Source organism: Chiloscyllium plagiosum, unplaced genomic scaffold, assembly GCF_037043375.1.
Source record: "Chiloscyllium plagiosum isolate Xiang-an unplaced genomic scaffold, Cpla_swu_hap1 HiC_scaffold_33, whole genome shotgun sequence".
Taxonomy (NCBI): Eukaryota; Metazoa; Chordata; class Chondrichthyes; order Orectolobiformes; family Hemiscylliidae; genus Chiloscyllium; species Chiloscyllium plagiosum.
This window is the reverse complement of record NW_028270171.1, coordinates 68,953,438-68,962,046: the sequence shown is the minus strand read 5'-3', so window position 1 is coordinate 68,962,046 and position 8,609 is coordinate 68,953,438. Positions and strand designations below refer to the sequence as shown.

Sequence of the window (8,609 nt, the reverse complement as noted above, 5' to 3'; positions counted from 1 at the left end):
CTGTGACACACTCTGACCCTCTCTGAGACCGACTGTGACACTCTCTGACACTCTCTGAAACACACTGTGACACTCTCTGACAGACTGTGACACACTGTGACACTCTCTGAGACACACTGTGACACTTTCTGACTCTATCTGACTCTCTGAGACTCTCTCTGACCCTCTCTGAGGCACAGCACAACACACTGTGACACTCTGACAGATTGTGACAAACTGTGACACTTTCTGACACTCTCTGAGGCAGGCTGTAACACTCCCTGACAGACTGTTACACACTATGACACTCTCTGACTCACTCTGATACTCTCAGAGGCATACTGTGACATTCTCTGACTCTCTCTGACACTCTCTGAGACACACTGACTCTCTCTGACAGACTCTGACACACTGAGACACTCTCTGAAAATCTCTGAGACACACTGTGACACTCTCTGGCAGACTGTGACACTATCTGATTCTCACTGACACTGTCTGAGACTCACTGTGACACTCTCTGACACTCTCTGACTGACCGTGAGACACTGTGAGAATCTCTGATGCACTGTGACACTCTCTGAGACACACCGTGACACTCTCTGAAACACACTGTGGCTCTCTCTGGCACGCTCTAAAACGTACTGTGACACTCTCTGACAGACTGTGACACACTGTGATACTGATTTACCCTGTATTAAGCACTGTCTGACTTTCTCTCTGACACACTGTGACAATCCCTGACACACTGTGACATCCATTGAGACACTTGACACTTTCTGACACTCTGTGAGACACACTGTGACACTCTCTGACACATTGTGACACTCTCTGCCTCTATCTGACACACTATGACAATCTCTGACATACTACGACACTCTCTAAGACACCGTGACACTTTCTGACACTCTCAGACACACGCTGTATCCCTCTCTAAGACACTCTGATAACCTCTGATGCTCTCTGAGACTTACTGTGACACTCTCTATCAGACTGTGACACTCCCTGACTCTCTCTGACACTCCCTGAGACACACTGTGACACTCTCTGAGACACACTGTTACACTGTCTGACCCTCTTTGACACTCTCTGTAACACACTGTGACACTCTCTGAATCTCTCAGAGACCCACTGTGACACTCTCTGTAACACACTGTGACACTCTCTGACTCTCTCTGACACTCTCTGAGTCCCACTGTGACACTCTCCGACACTGTCTGGGACATACTGTGCAACTCTCTGATACACTTTGACAATCTCTGACTGTCTTTGAGACACACTGTGACATTCTCTGACACACTGCGACACTCTCTGACACGCTATGACATTCCCTGCCTCTCTCTGACTCACTGGGAAACTCTCTGAGACACATTGTGACACCCTCTGACTCTCTGAACACACTGTGACTATAATAGAAAATTATCGATTTACTGTGAAATTAATTATCCATATACTGTGAAATTAATTACCATTTACTATAAAGTTTAAAGAGAATGCTTTGTTTAAATCAATACTGTGCTGAGCTTTGTAAACGATGCTTTGATGAAGGGTTGCAGTTAGCTTATCTCTGTTTGATTTCTGGAAGCATTCAACTCGCCCTTGCGAAAGTCGAACTCAGCGAAAGCTGAATAACTGTTATGTCCAGCACCAGGGGATGAGAGGATAACAACTTGAGTTTCCCCAGTCTGTGCCCTTGAGAGTGTGATAAGGAACGCTATAAGGCAGGTGTCTGTGTAAATGTTTGGGTACTCATTGCATTGAGGCATCTGACTTAGTGTAATGGGTCAATCTTGTAAAATGTTTAATACAGACCCTTGTTTTCATCTTGCTAATTATTATTTCAAGTCAATTTAATTTCTCTGACACTAAACTTGGGGGCTCGTCCCGGGACCCCGCGACTGGATGAGATTCTGAAGATTCCCAGGAAGCGCAGGTGCCAGCACCTTGAAGGTCTTTCACTTCATCTCGAGTGCTGAATTGGACCTTTTGCGTGAGAGGACTGGAAATCTGTGGATTGCCCTAGCGCCGGGATTTCAAATCAATTAAGGTTGGGTAATAGTCGTGGTTTACGTAATCCTACATAGAGAGTCATTTTAAGAGAATAAATACAGCAGGAAAAGGGTTCAGTGAACTCTCACGTGGTATTAGAGTAAAACCCCAAGGGAAGGGGATTGCTGTCTCAAGAGTGTTTAAGAGACAGCAAGGTTAAGGCTGGCTTTAGACTTGGAACCACTACTGGCTGAGTTGGACTCGCCTAAGACGTACCAGGTACGTGGTTTCTTGGTTTACGAAAACCAAGGCCTTGAGGCGGACGTGCCCAGTGTGAGAGGGGACCTCCAGAGGTAAAAGTAAGTCAAAAGGGAATAGATAACTGTACCACTAGAGCGAGAGACAGAGAGAGAGAGAGAGAGAGAGAGAGATGAATACTTTTCCAGTTAAACTAAAAATGGGTTCTGGCAAGAGCAAACAAAGGGAGAGTCCACACAAAATTTGGAATAGTTAACCAAAATGTTTTAATAAAAGACAGCTGGAAATATTAAGGTTGAGGTAGGAGGAGAGAGAGAAAGAGAAAAGGGACGGAAAGATCGAACCTATGAATTGGAGTGCTTCTTGTACGTGGAAGGCTGAGGCTGATATCAGAGAAAGGAAATCTCAAGTAAAGGACAGACCAAATACACGTACAAACACCAGTGCACATGCGGGAAACAACCTAACGAAGCTGTACAGTGTCTGAAATCTGTTTCAGACCCTGACCTTGATGACTGCCCTCCGAGACCTGCCGCCCCCCTACGAGATCTGCCTGTGAAAGTTCCACGTCAGCGGCCACCGCCTCAGGGTCTGCTAGATCACCGATAGCACACCATACCCGCAACAGACAGAAGCAAGAAGGCCAAAAAAAGGACGACCACTCCAAGATGGAAAGGCATCCAAGGCCTGTCCGTGATCACCCCCCGACGGATGATGAATCCGTGGGGGTACTGGCCTACGATCATCTAACCAGGTCGTTCTGCAAGCCCCAATGGTTGATGTTGCAGGTCCAGAAGGGCGCCCAGTGTTGGCCCACCAGCCATTGACCATGAGCGATCTGGAAGTGCCTGTGGGCAGTTGCCTGACCCACGCGAGGTTGGAGCTAATAAGAAGTGACAAAGTTCTGTACTGAGTTCTGTCCCATGTCACATGAGATGAGACGTCTCCTGGGATGAAAACCAGGTGCCAATGTCACCAAACACAAGTATACCTGGCCAGCTGCAAACGTCCATGCCAGAGCAGCCAACCCGCAAGGGGAAGAGAAAGGAGACTTTAATGCTTTTGTTGCAGCGCTGGCAACCGCCTGTAGGGAGGCATTCCCAGTGCGAATGGATATGACCAAAACAGCAATGTGAAAACAATGGGAATGTGAGAGAGTGTCCCAGTACCTTACGCACCTCACTGAAGTCCATAACGCACACAGTGCACTGAGACGACATGAGGACATAACGACGGCAGAAATCACACTGTATGAGGCACATCTGAGGAACAGCTTCATCATTGGAATGAAGGAAGAAATAGCGAAAAAGGTAAAAGACACATTTATTACCTGGGACACGGGAAAGCTGAATTTGATAGAACAACATGCGATACATGCTGAAATATTGCTTACCCAAGAGAAGGATAAGCGGAAACTAAAGATGGAACAGCAAACACATAAAGCTCAGCTTACTCTGATGCAAATGGTCACCCAGCTGTTGGAGGGAGGTACTGCAGGAAGAGAGAGAGGCAGAGGGGGAGGTCGCGGAAGAGGAAGAGGTCGCAAAAAAGGCGCTGATAGAGGTAGATCTGGCGGGTGCTTTGTTTGCAGAGCAATGGACCACTGGATGAGGCAGTGCCCACACAGACAGCCTCACTCGGTTTTGGAGGCGGGACAGCAGGGTGACTGTCAGGGGAAGGCTGAGGTGGAGGTGCACAGCCCACAAGGTACAGGTAAGCCTCTTTCCCTTACACTTGACAATGAAGATTCACTTATGCTCATCTCTTCTACTAACCTTTCGCGCACTGCAACATATCACACCTCAATGTTCAGCACTGAGATTTCGAATTGTGGACAGTACATCCAATATCACAATGATGCATATCATTCGATGCCCACCACTATGTTATATGTGGAAGGTACATCAGTTACCTTTTTGGTAGCTACAGGGGCAACACACTCAGTCCTTAAATTAAGCCAGTTTAGACAATCGACACAAATAAAGATGAGTGAAAGGTTCCTGAACACAATGGATGCATCCGGAGTCATGATGCGGGAGAGATTTTCTGCACCTCTACTATGCAAAACTAGTAACAGGGAAACATTCCAATTTTCCTTCTTGTAATCGGAATTTTGTCCTTTAAATCTGATGTGTCGGGATTTCATAGGGACACTGGGGTAGGATTTGGTCAGTACTCCCACGGGGTTGCAGGTAATTCAAAGGAAGATTGCAGGCTGTAAAATATGACCCACGACCCCTGATGTATGTGTATAAGTGGCGATTAAGCCAGAGAGCGATACGTTCAGTGAGCGATTCACTCACCCTGGAAGCAAGCAACCATGTTAATCCGACTAACACCGATTTTCTTGCTGGAGACATGGTGCACTGCACAGCACACATACACCGTGATGGCCCTGACGAACCATATGAGAAGGATTGGTTCAGGAGATTGGTTAAACCAGATTAGCTGTTATTGTGTGAATTTTATTGGAGTGATCACAGATGTGCAGTCAGTATGAACTTATCCAAAGTATCTGTGACGGTCAACTAGACCCTATCTTTTTGATGTGGAAGGCTCTGCTCTGACGTGTCACTGGCGAAGGTGTCCAGTAACAGTTGGCAGGATTTGGGAGCATGGGTGCTAAAGGCACAAAGAACAAAAGGTTGGCGCTCGAGGGACGAAGTGGGTATCTGGTTAAATGCAGATATGCGGACATATAAGAAGAAACTAAGCTGGCTAACTCAGGCAGATAGGACAGTCCAGGTAACCCCCGCTAGCCCTGAGAAGCCAAGGAGTGTAGCCTAACGTTTCCCTAAGTTAGAAGTCACGGACCCAAAATTAAAAATGGTCCCGACTGAGTTTTGGACAAAGGACAATCATAATGTAGGGCTCATATGGGGCTGTTAACCCTAACGGATAACCCCGAAGTCTGAGTATCGTCCTTGCAGAGCACAATACCTGTTAAAACCCGAGGACATAAAAAGAATTACTCCAGTCTTTAAATCCCTCCTAAAGGCTGGAGTGATAATCCCCTGTGAAAACTCACCGGTGAGAACCCCCATTTATCCAGTCAAAAAGGCAAACATTCCTGGTGAACCGGAGGAATGGAGATTTGTTCAAGACCTGCAGGCAGAAATAACGCTGTTGTTCCACATGCCCCAAATGTTCCCAACCCCTGGACTGGTTCAAATTCCACCGGACAGGAAATGGTTCTCTGTTGTGTATTTAGCAAATGCCTTCTTTAGCATACCGGTGCACCCAGATAATCAATTGTGGTTCGTTTTTTCATTCAAAGGGTAATGATATATCTTCACGTGAGGTTACTGTGAGTCCCCCACCATATGTAATGGGGCGCTGCGCAGGAGTCTGGAGACTCTTGTTCAAACCCTGGGGTCAGTGTTTCTGCAGTATGTAGATGATTGCTTGATATCGGCACCAACAAAGGAACAATGTGGAAGGAGACCCTTGCGTTGCTCTGCCATCTAGCGCTGGAAGGGCACAAAGCCACTATCGCAAAGCTAGAATTTGTGCAACAACAGGTGAAGTTCTTAGGTCACATAATATCTGAATAAGGGAAGGCTATTGGTCCAGACAGAGTTCAAGCAATCCAGCAAATTCCAAAGCCTCATACGAAGAGACAATTGCTCTCCTTTTTGGGCATGTGCTCCTACTGTAGGATGTTTATCGCACATTACGCAACCCTTGAGGCGCCCCTAAGTGACAGAGCCTATGGCAAAGGGTTGCAGAACCAGAGTCCATTACAGTGGGCCCCAGAAGCCGAGAGTGCCTTTTTTGAATTTAAACGGGCGCTCCAAACTACACCTACGCTGGGAATTCCGAACCCAAACAAGCCTTTTGTACATACGGTAGATGAGAAGCGTGACTGCATGACATCTGTGCTGATGCAGCATCATGGGGGAAGATTGAGGCCGGTAGCATATTTTTCAGCTAAACTAGACCCTGTAGCAGCAGGATTGCCTCAATGCCTGTGAGCTGTGGCTGCAGCTGAAAAGGCTGTTGTAGCAACCAGGGATATAGGCGGCTACGATGAATTAACCCTTCTGGTCCCTCAAGCAGTATCCTTACTACTTTCCGAGAAAAAGACCGCACATGTCAGCAGAACGTTGGCTCCGATACAATACTGTGTTATTGGAGATGCCTAACATTAAAATAAAGCGATGTAACGTCCTTAACCCTGCTAACCTTCTCCCCACAGAAGGAGATGGAGACACACACGGACTGTGTTGCTGTAACTAATTACATTTGCAGCCACAGACCAGATTTGCAGGATTCACCATTTCAGAATCCAGATATGGAATTTTTTGTGCATGGGTCAGCATTCAGGAGCAAGGAGACAGGCCAGAATTGTGTTGGGTATGCTGTAGTGACTATCTATGAGGTAGTAAACGTGGGATCACTCCCTTCTCATCTGTCAGCGCCAGCAGCGGAGCTGATTACCTTGACTGAGGCCTGTAAATTGGCTGAGGGAAGGACAGTGAATATTTACACCGATAGCAGATATGCATTCGGGGTTGTGCATGATTTTGGAACCCTGTGAAAACACAGGGGCTTCTTGATCTCCACGGAAAGCCCATCACACACCGCGACCTGATTTCCGACCTCCTGGAAGCGGGTCCTGTTGTCTAAATCAATCGCTGTGTGTAAGTGTGAAGCTCACAGAGAAAATAATGATCTTATTTCCCAAGGCAATGCAAGGGCAGACTCAGCAGCAAAAGCGGCAGCCCAGCAGCCACCATCTGAGTAGATTAACATGTGTATGATCAAAATTTGTACCCAAACAACAGATGTACGGGAGTTACAGTCACAGGCCACACCGGGAGAAAAGCGTGAGTGGACGAAAGCAGGATGCAGCGTGAGGGAAGGAGTGTGGCTCCAATGGTAAACCCTGTCTACCACCATCATTATTTCCATTCTATGCCAAACTGACACACGGTAAGGACCATGTGTCAAAAGGGGGGATGTGCGACAGTATTTTGGTACACAGGTACACTTTGGGATTTACTCATTACTCCCAGAAATATTGTGAGCCTTGTGTTATCTGTGCTACTATTAATGTGGGGAGGGGAATACAGATGAGTCAGGCAGTACACCCCCAACCCCAAAAACCTTTTGAACATTTACAGATGGATTTCATTGAACTACGCCCAGCGAAGGGAAAAGATATTGTCTGGTAATAGTGGATATGTTTTCCAAATGGTTGGAAGCGTTCCCCACGTCTAAACAGGATGCCAGTGCAGTAGCCAAAGCTTTGCCAACTGAGATAATTCCAAGATGGGGCATCCCTGAAAGGCTTAGGAGCAACAATGGGACACCATTGGCCAATAATGCCTTACAGCAGATCAGTGATTATTTAGGAATAAATATGAGCCAACACTGTGCCTACCACCCAGCAAGTGGTGGGGCAGTGGAAAGAGAAAATGCTACCCTAAAAAATAAATTGACAAAATATTGTGAGAAACTAGGGGTGACATGAACAAAGGCACTCCTCATTGTGCTGATGTATATGAGTTCGAGGAGGAGAGGAAGAGATAATCTTAGCCAGTTTGAGATTTTGTTTGGTACACCATCCAACACAGGGATTGGCCCAAGACCTAAGGTAAGACAGATAACAGACCACTGTGAGGATGAGATGTTGTGTTACTGTATAAAACTCTCTACACTTTTGTCTCAAACACAGAATCAAGTAAAAGCAGCACTATCCCAACTAGTAGAAGGGAAGCTGCACGATCTAGAACCTGGAGACTGGATAGTGGTGAAAGACTTCAGGAGGAAAAACTGGAAGGTGGAGAGGTGGCTGGGACCGTTTCAAATGCTCCTCACAACACAGATAGCTGTTAAGATCGCCGATGTCTAGCTATCTGGCTCTGTACGTTTTTTAAAATCTGGCTCTTTTTATGCCCTTGTTGTCATAAAATGGCAAAAAAAGGGGGGGGGGGGGGAAATGTAATGGAAAATTAACAAAATTAACATTTACTGTGAAATCTGAAACATTTGCTAAATCTAACACTCGGCTAAAACTAACACTTTGCTAAAATTTTAAGTAGACAACCTGACTTTGCTGGATTCTGCAAGCAGACAACTTGCCCTTGCAGGGCATGCAAAACAGTCAAACTCAGCAAGAGTCAGGGAAAACATAAACTTCATATCAACAGCCTAATGTTCCCAATTCTTATCCTTGAGTGTGTGATAAGGAAAAGTGAAATGTTTAAAAGGCATATGTGAAAGCTGTTCAGCCCCTCCATGCAGCATTTTGCCAAGTGTATTTACCCCTGTAGAGGTTTCAGTAAAGCTTTTTATTTGCTCTTGCTAACGTTTGAGACGAGTCGAATTTATTTCCACAACAGTAAGTATGCCTCATTATTACACCGATATAAACATTAGGA

At 46.1% G+C, this 8,609-nt stretch overlaps 1 pseudogene; it reads left to right on the top strand.

Annotated features, from left to right (window-relative positions):
* The first annotated feature begins 2,569 nt into the window (after nucleotides 1-2,569).
* On the top strand, nucleotides 2,570-8,066 carry LOC148141523 (uncharacterized; annotated as a pseudogene).
* The last annotated feature ends 543 nt before the right edge of the window (nucleotides 8,067-8,609 follow it).